The sequence below is a fragment of the Rousettus aegyptiacus genome, unplaced genomic scaffold (assembly GCF_014176215.1).
Source record: "Rousettus aegyptiacus isolate mRouAeg1 unplaced genomic scaffold, mRouAeg1.p scaffold_m13_p_2, whole genome shotgun sequence".
NCBI classification, from domain to species: domain Eukaryota; kingdom Metazoa; phylum Chordata; class Mammalia; order Chiroptera; family Pteropodidae; genus Rousettus; species Rousettus aegyptiacus.
The window spans coordinates 68004312-68021110 of record NW_023416295.1 but is presented as its reverse complement, the minus strand read 5'-3'; positions in this window follow the sequence as shown (position 1 = coordinate 68021110).

The window sequence follows — 16799 nt, the reverse complement described above, 5'->3', positions numbered from 1 at the left end:
ACTACTAATATGAGTGGCTGAAGAGATAACTGAGTAGAGAGTAGGGACAAAAAAAGTTGGTTTATATCAAATAAGGCAAACATTTTTAAAAGAAACTTTCGTTCTTCTGCTCAGGCCCTTGGTGCCAGCTAGATGGTCAAATTTTGTAGTCTTCTTATGGCCATGAAACTCCATAGTCACTATTGAGATTAGATTGGCATGGTAAACAGTATGGAAAAACCCATTTGGCTACAGCCCTGAAGGCCAACCAGTTTGGACACTTTTCCTATGCAAAGGGAAAAAGTAGAGTTGATGCTAAACAGCCAAATTCTTCCTTAGAAAGTGTGTCAGGGTCCTGCTGATCAAGAATGACAGTAAATAAGTAAGTAAGTAAGTAAGTAAGTAAGTAAGTAAATAAATAAATAAAATAGTAAATCATAGCCTTTGTACCCAATGATAGTTACTTGAATTTTATTAAGTAAAATTATGAAGTTGTGGTTGCTGGATTTGGTTGCAAAGGTCATACTCTTGGTGACATTCCTGGGGTGTGCTTTAAGGCTGTCAAAATAGCCAATGTCTTTCTTTTGTCCTTAAACAAAGGTAAGAAGGAAAGGCCAAGATCATAATTTTTGATGGTAGTAAAATATTTTAATTTGCAAAAAAAAAAAAAGTTTCAAATATCATCTTATAACTGAACAAAAATTTTGAAGTACTGGCTTCATCATAAAACCTGGAGCTCCACAACTCTTCATCTCTTTTGGTTCACAGTGTGTCATACATGGTAGGCCTTGATAAATACACATCGGAGAATTAATTGGAATATTGTAGAATATAATGTAAATGTACTTTAATGAGCTCAAATTTTGAGTGGTTTACTTTATTTAAAAATCGACTTTATCATCTTTTAAGATAATTTGTTACTTGAAAAATTAAAATTCTGATATGTCATATAATTTAAGACAGAGTTTTTAGAAAAATGTTATAACATTGTTCTCAATGAAATATAGTGACTTCAGTTAAAAAACTATTGGAGACAGAGGAAAGTGGAAAAATTTCATCTGATGTTACAATAGGCACATAATTAGAGAGGTCTGGAAGTGCTAGAGTACAAAGGTCAAAAGTAGCAAATATGAACTTCTGTGGAGACAGGGAAAGGCTACCCAGGAAAGCCACAAGAAGATCTATTCTCTGCTTGAAAAAGGGTGGGAGAGTCAGCAGCCTTTATAATTTTGCTTAGGAGAAATGAGGACCCATGGTGGCTTTTTTTCTGACCTTCCCCAGCTTGATAAAATTAATGTATTTCATAAACATTAAAATTTCAAACTGACTACATTTTGGGGTCACATCTATAAACCTAGTATCCTTACCCAACAGCATCCTGTGATGTAGAGATAGGAGCTTATCCGTAGAAATCTTCCTTAACTTTAATGATAGGACTTCAAATTCTCTGCAAATTGCCACACAGTTAGGAATCCAACTGTATGACAGTTTCTAAAAACTTCATGAAGTTGTTAGTTTCGAACAATAAAAAGGATGAACATATGTAATTTCTATTTGTGCTTTGCTGCTTACAGTTGGTTTCTTGTGGCAGTTATAGTAACTAGTAGCTTCTCAAGAGTGAAAGCAGAAACTACTGCAGTCTCAGTGCCATCATCACTGGCAGAATTAGCCACACCAATGAAAAATAACAACAGCAGATGTAACTCATTCTTTCCATGGTCAGCAATGAGAGGTATGTAACAAGCAAAAGTAGGTTTAGTAAAAGTAGGTTTAGTCTGTTAGATTGCCAAACTGTAAAACGAAAATCTAATGTTTTGCCATTCAATATGTTGGACGGGAATACTTTCAGACAGATTCACTGTAAACTAAAGGAAGCTCGACATGTGTATAAATGTATAAATGATACTTGTTAAGCTCTTTGTAGAAGAGAACCAAACTTCTCTATGCCTATAGATTGTTATTTGATTGGCTGAATTTCAAGAGATAATTTAAAATGTAAATAATAGAAAAGGATATAATTATTATATGTTTAGTTATAAACCAATTACTATGTCTGAATCTTAATTAGAATTAGGATATATGAATCACTGCAGCTAATATATAAATTAATATAAGCTACACAACTGACCCAGTTAGAAAAATTAGACCCATGTACACCTTTAAATAACTAATGCTAACAGTGGGAACAGACTCCATTCAGAATATTTGTTAGACCAGTTTTAGGAAAGTCCAGGGTATCTTCTCCCTAAATGCCTGAAGTCATATCAGATATTCGGTCTGTCTATATTTAAGCTGTTCTTTGGGTAACAGAACTCAACCAACTTAAAGGCGTTGAATAAATATCTCAAATTATGAAGATGTATGTATGAACCAAGAAGCATTTAGTATTGTCATTAGGCAGACATTTGTGACTTTTCACTTTCATTGATAGAAGCATTCCCTTCTCTGTATTAATGCCAAAAGTACTGTTTGAATCAGAACTCTTTTTGAATCTTTGGGTCCACAAGTACTGGGTCTTTACACCCATACCCTTTCGTAGCAGAGAGAACTTTTTCTTCTTATGTATATATCATCTATGGTTGGTGGCAGAGTTGAGATTATTACCGGAAGTTAGGAATAGAGGTGACAAGCCATGAATCCTCACCACCTACTATACAGATAACAACGAACCCTCTGGGATGGAGCCCAACATTTTTGTGAGATAGCCATGCTTTCTTACCTTTAAACCTTGGGCTCAGGAAAATGGCTTCAACACTTTTAAGTAAAAATGATTTTACTTGGGTACATTTGCTGTTCTTCCCATTTAGAAGCATATCAAGAAGATAATAGTGGACTATCATAAACTTCAAGCTTTGAAAAGGTGACCTTTTGACTATGTTGCAAGTCAATATTGACTTTGATATAGAAAAGCTCTTCAGTTCTTCCTAATATGAATGATAAGTAGCATGGTCAGGATTACAGGGTGAGGATTTTGTCCCTGAATCTCTCTGCTAGGGAGGTAAGAAGGGGCCAGACCAACATACATGGTCCACATATTTAAGCTGTTCTTTGATTAACAACCCTCTTACATAATTTCTGTTTGTCACCAGGGGCTTGATTGTGTTGTCATATAATTAATTCTTTGACTAATAGTCTATGGTCTTAAAGAGGTTCTGAGTTTATATCCAGGCAAAAATCTAGGCACTGGTAGAATCTAGTTTATAAATTTTTATTGTATTATTCACCTATTTTCTAAGTGCAGTGTTCTCCAAACAGTGCATCATCACTTAAAACTTCATACTTAATGATAATTAATATAGTACTTTGTAATAACTAAATATTACAAAATTTGCAAGGAGACTGATCTGGTAGAATAAAGTAGGGCACAGAAAACATAATTTCCCCACAGAACTCTAGTTATGTGAACTCGCATAGTCCTATTGCCTCTCAGACTTCCTTTCCCTGATATTTTAAATAACGAAATCGAAACAAGTGATCTTTAATTTTTTCTCAGCTCTATATTCTATGTATTTGTTGAATGATGATTAAGAACATAACTACATAATAAGTGCTCTAATTGGAAGGATATATTTTCATTTTTCTTGACTTCCAAATTTTAATAAATTTAATTTAGGTAGAATACTCATTTTCTGTGGAACTCTAAGAATATATTAAGCCTTTGACTACAACTTTTGTTTTTTTGATGGATAGGCACAAAATAATTAAGACTTTATAAAATGTTTTGGCCTTTTTCACATGTGTAAAAAATCCAGCAATAAAAGCACACACTTGCTTTATTTAGAGAAGTGTACACAGGCTTTTGTTAGTTCCAGGATGATAACAAGGTGTTAGAATCATAGAATAGAACCGCAGATTTATGTTTGGTAGACTGCCAGAAACTGTAGGGTCGAAAGAACATGTCGATTTATGTACATTCTCAAGATTTTGTTATCCAGTGTTAGGCTGTTTGACCATTTTCAGGATTCACTTCTTATTTCTAATTTTTAAACTCTGAATAACTCTTAGAATACAAATATGATTGACTAAAGGTTAGCTGTGGAATTTAGTAGGTTATAAATACAGATGGTAAGAAAGGTAAAATATCAGAAAAAGTTAATTTGAGCAAAGCTAAAGAAAAACCAACTTTAATATGTCATATATTATTTGGAACACTTAAAAACATATTTTTTATTAAGTCTGAAAATGTGTTCAGAATTTATTTTAAATTATTAAACTATTAACTTTATATTACACATCCATAGCTTACTTAATGTATTACAATCTCTACATCTTTGAAGTGGGTTGCTTTTATTAATATTTCACACTTGAAATGTCAAGTTAATATTATTGATGATAGCAATAAATTAAGATTTGATTATTTAGATATTTTCTATTGAGCATAGTTTACATTTTTATCAACAATTTTTTTGATAGTTAAATGCATTAGATTATCTTATAAATGCATACCCTATACATATTGTGCCTTTCCGAGTTACCGTGATTGGTATTTATAATTATTTATCATTATAATGAAAACTATCATTATAATGTATCAACAATAAGGCAATACATAGGATTAATACTGTTTGTAATTTCCAGAGGTTCAAATACCTAATAGATTTAAAGTGGGCAGAAAGAAAAAATAAAAGACACATTCTGGACTTTAGATAGAAAATTGATTTGATATCAAATTTAGGGAGAAAATGTGCCAATAAGAAAATGTATTTTTTTTTCAGAATTAAATTCAGCATTTGTTACTTAATAGCATTTATCATTTTCCAATTTTTCATATGTAGCAAATTGATTTAAAATCATTTTGCTCTTCCAAATGCCTTTGTGTATTGTGTTTCTTTTCTCATTTTCTTTTGGATAACATTTGAGAAAAAATAAGACTACAACAGTCATTGATTACAGTCAGGATGGAAGACAGTTGTAAGACCAAAGAACAGGTGGAGTATGTACGATGAGAATATTCACTTTTTGTGCCACCATTTTGTAGTTGCTCAAAAAAAATTTTTAGCAAATGGTGGATATTGTTTCTTTACAAAAAATGGTTCTGTACTGGATCCATCTGCGAAGTATAAACATGTCATCAGCACTCATTTTCCATCTCCAAAAAACATTCCCCATGTCCATATTTGATTTTCAAGTGCATCTGTGCACTGATGGAAACCCTCCCAACATGCTGCCACACAATTGCAAAACCCACACATTTCTGTCTTTGAATCAAGCTTTCACCAGAGCCTGGCCTCCCCTGGGTATAAGCTTGTTTCGAAGTTGCAAAGGTCCTCCGGGTGACCCCAATAAAAGGAACTTCAGTGTCCATGGTAAGGTTAAGTTATTCCTTTTAGGGAAATGATTTTGTCCATGAGGTTTTTTTCCTGCTTTGCTCCAAAATATATTTTGTATCTTAGAATTTTTCTTTTCGTGACCACACTATGCTTCCCTAATTATTAGCACTTGTAATATTGAGTTTCTCAATGACTAAACTCGTATTTAAGAAATGAAGTGAAAATCTTGACATTAGTTTGGTTACTCAGAAAGTTTAAGCAGTAAAAGCAAGGGAGTTCATCCCAGAAAGTCAAAAAGCAAGCATCCTGAATTCTATGAATCCCTAATGTTACGGATAACCGTATAACCTAGAAAAATTACAATATCACTGAAAATATTCTCTTCGAAATGAATTTAGAAGTAGACTCCTTGGTAAAGAAGAAAATTTTATTTTCCCTCATTATTTTCCCTACACAGAACTAGAGTTACCTTTGCTATAGAGCAATAGAGTAAGCTTTGCCTGTCATTTTTAATCAGGTTGTTTTAGGTAATTTTTGTTATGCCCCTCATTACTGAATTGTTTATCAATAGGTGCAGCAAGTGTCACTAGCTTTTCTCATCAAACCAGGTCTGACAAAGCAGCACAGTGCATGGGAAAGAGGCAGCTAGGTGAAACTAATGCCATAGATGTTTGATTCATTAGGAGCTTATTGTTAACGGGGATGTCTGATTGTAAAGGCTCAGTCAAGCAAAAGAGTGCAGAGTAATCAGTCGGATTTATAGTTTGCAGGGCTCAGAAAAAAAATCAACATAAACCTTTGGATATAGCAGAAACAGAAAAATCCCCTTTGGGCAGCCCTAACCTGGAACCAGCCAAATAAGGTCATGCTACATGAAGGTTTCCTGTTAGGTGATGGGAGATAGAGGCGGATTAGAGCCATATGGCATGGCCTATCATACCTTCTGACTTAAGATAACAAAGCCAAGCTTTGTGCTTAGCTGTTTTTGACTGACATCATCAATTTTATTTTATGTTGGTCACCTCCGGTAACAGGAAAAAATGGCCTGGAGTTGATAACGCATGCCTTTTTTTTTTTTTTCTTTTAGTATTAAGATGCCTAGAAGCTAGTTTTGTGCTGTTAAAAATTTCAAAGAATTAGTAGCTTGCTCTTCTATCACCCATCCTCCAGCAACTGTCAGCCCCACTCCCCCTTGTTTTCAGTTTGTACCTTGCAAATGAGAGGCAGCCTTATTCAGAACCAGATGTAAGGCTCCTAGAGAATGAGCATAAGCTGGTGTACTTTAAGCCTAATGGGAAGTTTTATATGCAAGGGCCTTGAACTGATTAGTATAATTCCCTCTTTAATACAGCTGTCCCTCCAGATTAAGGTAAACCAAATGTTGCAATCAGAGATTAGTGTACCTTGCCAGTTATTAACATCCCCGGTGCTCAGCGAGCACGTCAGACGCTAATGCTGTGTATTTATTTGCCACTTCCCCACTGTAACTTGAACTTCTGCACCTGTTAAAGCATTCCAGTGAAAAGAGGGGCATTATTGGAAAGCAGAAGTTTTATACCTGTACACCTGTTTTGTTTTGTCACAGCTTAGATTTTCTTTTGGCGTGCCAAGACTGCCAGGTGCTTTAATCTGCTACTCCGGTTTTGTAAAGAAAGACTTTGTGTGCTAAATTGCATTTGTTACTTTCATATGCTTTCTTTTATACAACTGGAGAGCTGCTCACCTAAACTACTGGCGTGTGTGCATGTGTGCCTCTGTGTGTGTGTGTGTGTGTGTGTGTGTGTGTGTGTGTGTGTTCTTTTAGGAAAGAGGTGAAGAGTGAGGTTTCTTTCCCAAACAACGCACTGTGTCTTCTGGTTCCTCAGCTTCAGCAGTGTCTTAAGTCACAAGGTGAGTCTCACAGCTGTAATATATTTGGCAGGATATCCTGCCTTCTTGCAACCCAGATGTCAAGAAAGACAAAGTCCTGGCTATCTCAGAAAGATCTGGCTATGTTTCTTTCCCTCCTCGGCCCCTACCGGGGCATGCTTGGACTTGGGGGCCGAACATATGCAATAAACACACAGGAGAAGCTCGGGACAGTGGTCATGTCGGGACTTTGATAACGTTTGGTCCAGTGTCAGTGCTCCTTGATTCTTCTTCTTCAGTGTGGGAGATGGTCCTTGCAAGTAAGGGAGGGGGAAAAGAAGAGGAAAGTTTGAGGAAGAGACCTCATATTTGGTAAATAAAGTGCCTTTCTGATTTCTCTCAGCATCTTTTCTTTTATTACTCAGAGATTGAGAGTAAAAAAGTGCTTTCTGTGAAAAAGGCATAGTTTGCTAAGTAAGCACTAGGGTCATCTCAGGGTCCGACTTTTTAATTTTTTCATATGTTGGTTAAAGCATGTAGCTATGCTCTCACAGAGCGATCACCTGATGCCAGCGGTGGTGGTGCAACACCGGCCCTACAACTCCAAGTTTTGTCACAGACAGGAAGGAGCCATAGTTTTCTAGCTAACCCGTGACACTGGAAGCAGTTACTGGTTGGTTCAGGTTGTTGTCAGTGCTGGGGGAACATTGCTTTTGCTTGCCCTCTTTTTTCCAAACTCCATCTTGGTGTTTGCACGTTGATTGCCTGGTGCAGAGTTTCTCCATATTACGGTTTAATTGCAGATTTTTAAAAAAGACAAAAATATGTTCATATCTTAGGAATTATGTCTTGCAGCCTACTAAATATGCTAATGCAGCACTAAGCAGGGATAAAGTTCTTGCCATACCCCCCAACAGTTGCGTGGAACCCGCTGCCAAGTGATTGTTAATTGTGAAGCACAAGCAGGCTTTGCAATCCATCTTAATTGTCATACTTACTTCAGGTTTCGTGATAAGGCTCCATGTTCTGTTTAAAGTGACAATGTTGACAAGGGGAAAGGGTGTGGGTCTGAGCCTGTGGTTCTGAAGGGGTTGCGTGCTCTGACCTGCCGAAGGTTGATATGGACGGTCTGCGAGGGGATTTTAGTTGTCATGGGGTCCCCAGGCGGTTGAATGGAGAGACTGTCTGTCCTGCTTTTTCCTGTTAGGATCCTGACACGTGGAGCATTGATGAACTCAGCATAACGTTGAATAGGAGCTTTTTGGCAGCTGAGACACTGGGGCTAAGCTGCAGGTCAGAGATAACACCAGTGCGGATCTCCTCCTGCACAGTGACTAGCGTGCTTTCTTCCCTCCTGAGTGCAGGAAATGGCTCATGTTAAATACGTTCACTTTTCAGTTTTCCTTTCTTCTAAAATGGAGCTTGACAGATTGGACTTTTCAGCTCCCCCCTTTTTCACCACCTCTGCTTTCTACCTCAGAAATACTCTTCAGGAAGCAGGAGTTAATCTTGGTGAGGAAATGATAAGGTGATGCTTGATTTTCAGGGGAAAGCAGAAGGATATGGCTGCCTTGTTGCTGCACATAAACTTGTAACTCCCCACCTTTGAGGCTTTTGCCTTCACATCTCTTCAGGGCAGACCAGAAGAGGAACACAGTGAAGAGCCTGCTATCTGGACAGATATAAGAGCGCAGTACATAGAGTTATGTAGCCTTAGAGGACAGGAAGGACACATTTGGGAGGCAATGCTGACTTTCAAAGAGGAACTTCTCCAGTGCCTACGTGGCCCTCCACCCGAAGGGTGCATCACTGCTGACACCAAAATCCTTCTGCGTTGTTTTACATGCGACTGGGTGGTACAGGTTTTCAGAAATATAGAGAACAAAGAGAAAGTGGCAGCAAGTGTTACTTTAACAATCTTTTTGCCAACAGGCTGTGTTCCCAAAAGTGATGCAGAAAGAATTCCAACTAGTTTTAGTATCTGCCCTAAACTTGAGCTGTCAAAGTTTCATTTAAAGAAAAGATATTAGAAATCGAACCTCATGTGGTATCGATTACTGACTGTGAAACTAATAAATTGAAACCTCCAAACCATGTCAAATTCTAACTTGAGGTATATGTGTGCAGCATCAGTGAGATCTGAATCTTTTCTTTTCTCTCTTTGAGTAATTGATGTACCTTGAAGCCAAAAGGATGTGCATGAGTATAAATAAGGATATGTGTGAGTATAAGGATGTGTGTGTGTGTGTGTGTGTGTGTGTGTGCGTGAATGCACATGTAGTTAGAGGGAATGGGATGGAGTAAGGGAGATGGGGTGGAGAGAATGACATGGAAATGAGGAAAGCGTTCTGGTCAAGGTTCAACACGTACCAGAAAATAAAAGCGTTATGGGTGGAAGTGAGAGTAACAGCACAGTCCTAGGGCTAACACCTTGGAGCAAGCAGGGTGATGCTGCCCTTTGATCTCTGTCGCCTCTCACCAATTTCTGTGCGCTATTTCTATTTTCATAGAGCAAAGCCGGGGGGTGGGGAATGAGAGAGAGAGAGAGAGAGAGAGAGAGAGAGAGAGAGAGGAAATGAGTGAGATGTGCAAGAGCCAAATATGGTGAGTCAATAACCCTGAGGAGAATGATTCAGATTTGGAACTCCAGAACTCAGAATCTGCTCTGATGCCAGGTAGTGGAGCCAGGCCTTCCATAATAAAACAATTTTCCAGTCCTCTCCATCCAATTGTCCTATGTGGCCTTCATCTTTGAGTGATTGGCACTAGACTTATTCCTGAACTTGATCTACATACCTCTTTGGCTACCACTGGTGGGGGACTTCCAAGGATCTTTGAATTTCCCTAAGTTTAACTTCAGAACTGGACAAGCCTCAGGATCCTGAAGCGAAAGCGAATGTAAAGTGTCCATACAGTTGCTGCCACATAGTAGGCACTGGGTAAATCCTCTTATTTTTCTCTGAAGAATGACGCCAGTTCAGTTTCTTCTGGAATACTGTCCTTTGGCTGTGTTTGGCAGCGATAGTACTGCCTAGGGAAATTGGAGAGCTTGGAAGGAATTCCTAGCCTGAACAGGGTTGGTTGTATTTTCTATCTTCTTGGTCCAGAACCACTGTGAAAGTTTGAATGGCCCTGAACCATTCTAATCCTAGAATATGTGATAAATCGTCACTGTCATAAGGTCAAAGGGAGACAGCTACCTATACAATGATATTTTAAGAGCCCGGAAAACCTAGTATGTCCTCTAGGTACTTCCTTGACTAACAATGGTGTCTGTTAACATCCTTGATATTTCTTTGGGTAGAAATACCCTCTGAGTAACAGTATGTTTTCTTGTTAGCCCTCTTCGAGATGCAATTATGAAACTTAAGAAAGGCCACCTTTCATTATGCAAATAGTGTTGATTTCTTGTTTACTTTCCCCGTGACAAGTGGAAAGAGAACCTGGACACCATGACAGTTAAGTGGAGCTGAGTTAAGGACAACAGTTCTCCTAAACTACGGAATGGGTAGAGGAGGTTAGTGGGTTCGGGTTTGTATTCCCCCCGGATAATTTTGGATTAAGATATGTAAATAGCAGGAAAGTTTTTAGTCAGCTTCGTGGAACAAACAAAGCTTAATTTGGGTCCGTTTTTTCTTTTCGACAAGACCTTTAATTTCTGATCACCCTACCCGAGCCTATGAGAGAAACTACTTGTGCCTATATCATCTTGGGCTATTCAGAATCCCTCACTTAGAAGGTGGGAGATTAGGGATTCTCAAACATTTTTCTATTCTAGATGGTAATTTCACATTTTGCCAACTTGCTATATCTTGATGGTGGAACACTAGGAATTCTATTTCAACCTGTATTTTAAATATGTCACCTTTTAATGAACATATCTTTTCCTGAGATTCTTTGATGTCCCTTTGGGAAGGCATATCCTTTCCCCTCACTCATGTTCTTCACATCTTATCACTGTATGAAAGTTGCTGCCTTAAACAATACCCTAAATGCTTTTTTCCCCCACAGAGTTTGTATGCTTTTGCCCTTTCTCTAAGAGCCTTACTCCTTGTAAGTATGTACAATATGTGTGTATGTATATATGTTATTTATGTGTGTGTTTATATGTATATACAAGTGTGTATGTATTAATGAGAAATAAGCCCATCTTATGTGTTTTGTAATAGGTTTAGGTTAGTGGTTGTTTTAAACATTGAGGACTACTGCGTCACCAATGAACCTTCTCTTCTTTGACTGCACAATATTAACCCTTTAAGTTTTCTTCATATATGACATGATTTTTATACTTGGCTTTTCTCTTGGTTTAAAAAGCATATGTATTTCCTGACTGTACTAGTCTTACATACTTACTGTAGAATATGTGGAAAAACAGAAAATTATGGGTAAGAATAAGCTCACCTATAATTCCACCACCTACAGTTAACCATTGTTACAACTTGGTTGTATTTTTCTATTTCTTGACTTATAGTTTTAGGTATTGAAAATGCATGGGTCACTCTATAAATTTTTAATTGTTTTCCTCTTTCCTTTTCAGACTTTCAACTCTCCAAGTTCTCCCCATTCCTTTCATGTTGATGGGGCCCAATCGGGACTGGTATAGCACTCTAGTATCTAAAGCTAGATCTGACTTGTATTCTGGGAAGGTTAGCTCACAGCCTCTACATATTATATTTTGAACTTCTTAATATGCATTTTCCTGTTCTGAATCAGTGATTTATTTCTTGATCTTTGTTAATACTTCTTTTCAAGCTTGAAACAAAAGAAATTATCTAAAAATAACCAAAGACTGTTATCCAAGACTTTAAAGTAGCATGAGCCAATAGGTTGACTGACACCTTTGATCCTTAGGTAAAAAGTTACAGTTCTTTTGTTGGCTTTCTGCAAAAGGAGGAAGTGGGGCAAATTACACAGTTGATGCTATTTTATGCATGAAGGAACCTGCTTTTGACAGCTAGTAAACAAGTTTCAACTTTTTTTTTTTTTGGAAAGTAGCTCATTCGTTTAACATTTATTTATTGAGCTAACCTCTACTACGTGGCAGGCACTGTTCTAGGTATGGAGATTCAGCAGTAAATAAAACTGACCGAAACCCACCCTTGTGGGAGCTTACTACTTAAAGTAGTTGAACTTTTTTGCTTTCCACTTAAATTCCCACTTAAAAAGTTCTTCATTTTCTAAATTCTGAGTCAATTTTGAAGCATGTGTGGAAAGAGCTCTATTATTACAATATTGTTATGTTAAATAACCTCTTTTCTTCCTGATCTCTCTCTCACTTGTGACTCTCTAAGTTCCATTTTTTTGTTTTAGTAGGCAGAAAGGCAAACAAGTGCAGTAGTTAAGACCAATTTTAATGAGATAAAATAAATGTTCTTGATTTTAACATATGTTGTTTCATTGAGGAGAGAGATAAACAACAAAACAAAACAAAACAAAACAGGATGGGTAAGAGTGAATATGTTCTTACTACTATTTTGAGAAGTAAGTACATGATACAAAATTAAACTTCTTACTTTCAGATAGAGCTGAACAGTTTTGTGCTTGAGATTGTTAGTTTTGTGAATTAACTGAATTAAAAAGTAATGGAAAAATAACTATTAGTAGCTAAGCAGAGAAATAATGTATGAAGCATTATACATGTATGTATGGTCAAAATTTTGTTTAATTTAAATGTGTAATCCGTGGAGTCTCTTCTAGATGTGCAGTGTGCAGTCACTGAAGGCATAAAGAAGTATATAGAATTTAAGGAGTGGAGCAGACAATGGTTATTTTGGTGGTTTTATTACCCACTTGTTGAGTTTGAGTGTGTTTACAGTGGTTGCTCAATCAGACATCAAGAGAGATGAATTGGACAGATAGAATTGGACAAGTTTTTATCATCATTTAGGATATGCCATAGGCAGTTAAATTGTAATATGGAAATATTGAGAGTTTAAATAGATGCTACATGAGAAATTATCCTGGATTCTTGAGTTTATGTGTAAGAATGAAGTCTTTGTTACTTTTTTTAGAAGTTGGTGAAAAAAATATGTATTATAACTCAATCAAGAAAAGAAGAGTGTGTATTAGAGACAAGAACTTGTAGAGTTAAATAACTCAATCCGTGGAATAGACTTTAGCTGCTGAATAATAACTGAAGATGCAGATGCAGACTGTCAGCTAGAAGGTTGACCATATTATTCACAGATGCCAGAAGAGTCAAAAGAAGACAGGAAAGTAAAGAAGAAAGAAACAAAGAACAGAAAGGTGAAAAGAGCAAATGAACAAGGGAAGACTACAATGGATTATATTAAGGTGTAATTCTGTAGTTTTGATGCTAGCTTATCACTAGGGAAAAATGATATTCTTTAGATGGGTTGTACAATTTATATCTATAATTATTTGGATGTAAGATGATTTAGGAACAAAGAATATAATAAAATTACGTTTACTAAGAACTATAGGAAACCCTTTCTAGCTTAAGTGATGCTTTGTGGAAAAAAAATGTAGATACTCCAAGTATATCTTTTAATTCAATTTTTTATTCTTATTTTAGCATGTTGTGCTTAGTTATAAAAAGAAAGCTACAACCAACTCTTGATTTAGTTTCAAATCCATACTCTTTCCCTTTATTTCTCTATTGGACTCATGTCTCAAAGCCTGGCACGATCTCCCTGATCACTGACGGTTTTCCTTCTTATGTGAGAAGAGGTATACTACTACTCATAAACCTCTAAAGACATACATATTTTTTATTAATTATTATGATCATGAGCATTGCCTTTCTTGACATGTAAGAAAGTGGAGATGGTGTCTTCACGCTTAGAAAATGTGTACAAAACACACAGGATAGTGTGCTGCATCCAGGCTTTGTTAATTGATGTTGATGAGAAAGCACATGTCACAAACGAGAACTGCCTGCTTAAATTTGGGTCTTCAGAGGCCTGAAAATTTTTGTAAGCTGGAATGATGCCCTTTTGTGGTAATTCCTTATGTTTAGGATAAATAGATAGTTCTCTTTTAAAAGCAGAATCACTGGTGAATTTAGCAAGATTTTTGTGTTACTTTTATTGATTGTTTGAGTTTTTTAATTGCTAGAAGTTAAAAAGTTTTAAATATAGACTGCATACTATATATATATATAACACCTATATATGGCGTGTGCATATACATAAACATACAAACACAGTATATGTGCTTACTGGGCAATATGAAATTTTAAAATAAGAAATGAAAAGCTATTGTTTCTACTTCAAAAAGAATCAATCTGTTGGAGGAAAATTAAAAAATCCTTAAAATTATTTATGTTCAGCATTTGTTCATCAACAAATATTTATAAAATTTCTACTGAATACAAAGATTAAGAAGGTACCATTATATCCTCAGAGAGAGCTTTTAATTTGATGGTTAAAGACAACCACAGTAGACAGTAGACTGCTATTTTTAGAAGAGAGCCAAAGAACACTAAAATGAAAATAATAAAATTATTTTACATTGAAGAGTCCTTATTAGGTGTCAGGTGCTACATGATATATTTTAAGTGTCTTGACTCACTTAATCCTCACAACAATTTTGAGTTACAGGTACCCTTTCCCCACCCCCAAGTTTCCAGACGAAGTAGCAGAGAACTATACATATCAATGAACTACCCAGGGACACATAGCTAAGACATGGTAGAGATGGGCCTATGAACTGAGTTTGACCCGAGCCAGAGAGATGTCAATCATTATACTCCGCTGCCTCCTAGGGGATGGGAGGGAAGAAATCACCTCCAATGGGGGTGGGGGGTTTGTCAGAAATGGTTTTGTGAAAAGAGACCCTTAATCTGGATCTTATAGGATTAGTAGGATTATGGCAGGTATAGCTATTGGGAGAGAATTCAAGTTACAGAATGAATGTGGAGGAGGCAGATCTCAGAGTTGGGTAACACGGAGCCTGTTGGGACACTGGGAATGTCTTTTTTAGCACGTGGGGGCTAAAAAAGAAAGGCCCAGGAACCTATCTAAATCCAGTAGGAGCTAAGTATAAAATAGAGTAAAAGATTCATTTAAAAAACCCTTAAAGAATGGATGGTAATAAGGGGTAAATCATTATGAGAAGTGTTTCAATCAGCAGCATCTTCTTAGGGGAACTGGATTTTAAACTAGGGTTCGAAGTTGATAGAAATAGAGTAGAAAAAGCATGTCAGCAATCTAAAATACTGTGATTTTAATAGGAGACTAGAACATAAGAAAAATGAGAAAAGTTGATAAAATTTTATTTTTTCATGTGTTCAGGGACTGCTGAGGGACGAAACTGAATAAGTGAATGTCCACCTCTCACACCTAGAAAGAGAATGAAGTATTGCCCCCAATCATCTCTATCTCAGTTAACGGCTTACCATCCACTTAGCTGTTCAACTAAAAAAACATGACAATTTCTTTGATCCCTTTTCTTCTTCTCACTTAAAAATATATTCTGAATATGCCCTGCTTTGATTCTTCATTAGACGCCCCAGAGAGCTGACATTATGCTATTTGAAAACCTCAATCAGATCAAGCCACTTCCTTATTTAATGTTGTCCAAAAGCTGTCTATTGTGTTTAGAACAAATTCCAACCTCCAAGTCTCTCAAACTTTTAGGTTTACCTTATTCCCTTACTTGGCTTTTCATTATGCCTTGGCCTTTCTGCCTCCTTTTTGTTCCTTAGCCTCACCAGCTCATTCTCATTATGGAGCTTTTTTTTTTTTTTTTTTTTTTTTTTTTTTTTTTTTTTTTTTTTTTTTGTCACTTGACTCTCTTCTGATACAAAATCTACTCAAATATTCTAGCCTCAGAGAGCCTTTACCTGGACAACCAACCTAAAATGTTATGTTCACGATTTGTTAAGAAGCAGATCACTGTCTTCAAATTTTATTCAAATTAGTCTTTATCCCTCTAAGTCAATTATACTTTCTTCAGAGTTTTTATAATTTCCTGAAATTATTGAAAACAATATCTGACTATGTGTGTCTCTCTAGGAGAATTTTGGCTCTAGAAGAAAGGACTTGCTTTGTCTTACCCAGTGCTGCAAACTCAGTGCCCAGCAAAGTGCTTCAGATGTAATAGGTGCTCAATAAATATATGTTAAATGGATGAAGAATGAATAAAAACAATGGGAGTGAGGATGGCCTGAGTAATGGGTAGAAGCTTATGCTTCATCTAATAAATGAAGTAGATGGTGGAATAAATCACATAGACACACACACACACATATTCTAATTATGCTTATTTCAACAATTAACCCAGTTGCTTTCTTCTTTGCATACCAGCGTATTGATGGTTGGTAAGTGGACTAAAAACCTTTTGTGTTGTAGGGAGAAAATTAGACTGAAATTTAAAAGAAAAAAAAATGGCCTAAGTTAATCCACAGGATGGGTGAGAGCTCAGCAAGAATGCTCTTTGGAATCCGGACAATTCAGTGACAGTGACTCTCCGGTACAAGTGTTGGGGAGGTCAGATGAGATGAGTTTGTGACATGTGCAATCACTCTTGATGTGTTTGATTTTTTGACAGTATTTCATGGTGACATTTAAATTTGAATGGGAAAGGACCTCCTTGTTCCCAGTCCCTTTCTTAGCCAGTACAGGATTGCTTCTTCAACAAATATGGGTATGTTTTGTCCGGCATAGTTCTCCAGCATCTTAACAGATGGAGTTTACAAGTTTATTTTCGAGTAGAAGTAGTGATTTCAAGACAAGGAAG